Genomic DNA, 1,289 nt, shown 5'->3' with positions numbered 1-1,289 from the left:
CACGGGATGACGATTTAGTTGCCATACAGGTTGGCAGATGTAGTTATCCGGAATGGCAAGTGTAGTTGTAAAAGCATGGCGACTCTATCTGTTTTGGTTAACTATAGTTGCCATGTCTAATTTATGGTAGTTGCCACGTGTAATCAAATCGTAGTTGCCGTGTGTGATTAACTACTTGCCACATATGGTCAAAACAGTAGTTGCCATGTGTGTTTACCTAGTTGCCACGTATGGTTCAACCATAATTGACATGTATTGTTAATCACAGTTGTCATGTGTGTTTATCTGGTTGCCACGTACGGGCAACTGCAGTTGCCGTGTAGCAAAGAATCACAGTTGCCATGTGTGTGTACCGAGTTGCCACGTTCGCGTAACTGCAGTTGCCATGTAGCAAAGAATCACAGTTGCCATGTGTGTGTACCGAGTTGCCACGTTCGCGTAACTGCAGTTGCCATGTAGCAAAGAATCACAGTTGCCATGTGTGTGTACCGAGTTGCCACGTTCGCGTAATTGCAGTTGCCATCCACATGATAGTAGTGTCGTGTGGGCGAAAAGCAGTTCATCCACACGCGCATGACCTAGTTGGTGTCTGTGTGGGCGAAAAGCAGTTCACCCACACAATATAGCTGGCAAACAACGTGGTGCGGGTGTGTGGGCAAACTCTCCAACGCCCACACACCAGCCCCGTCCTACGTGGCACATCAAATTCACCTTTTCGTGTCAAGAATCGTGCAAAATACAGTGAACGACGATCCAAGCATGTGAGCGAGTTGGGTACGTGTGGGCGTTAGTATTTTCGAAAAAGTAAAAAAAAGTAGAAGAAAACCAGAATAAAAAAAACCGTGCAAACACAAGTAGAGAAAAAGATAACGAAAACGCTTCTCTGTCAGGGAAGAAGAATCGGAAACACCATACTAGTAACCCTTTTTTTGAAATGGTAGACACCTTGTAGCTGAGGCAACGGCAGGGCGGGTGAGCTCGCGCGATCTAAGAAGTAAGAAGTTAATCAAGCTAAGGAGGTGTGTTCTCCCCTCAAGTAGCAGCAGTGACAGTTTTTATTTTCAGAAAAAACTTTCAATCTATTCATCTTCAATCATGGTAATATAATGAACATTAAAAATAATAAAAATTACATCCAGATCTGTAGACCATCCAGCGACGACTACAAGCACTGAAGCGAGTCGAAAGCGCGCCGCTGTCGTCGCCCCTTCCTCATCGGAGCCGGACAAACCTTGTTATAGTAGATAGTGGGGAAGTCATCGTGCTAAGGCCACATAGAACCAACGCAC

Source organism: Triticum dicoccoides, chromosome 2A, assembly GCF_002162155.2.
Source record: "Triticum dicoccoides isolate Atlit2015 ecotype Zavitan chromosome 2A, WEW_v2.0, whole genome shotgun sequence".
NCBI lineage: Eukaryota > Viridiplantae > Streptophyta > Magnoliopsida > Poales > Poaceae > Triticum > Triticum dicoccoides.
The sequence above is the reverse complement of the archived record's forward strand: the minus strand, read 5'-3'. Positions refer to the sequence as shown.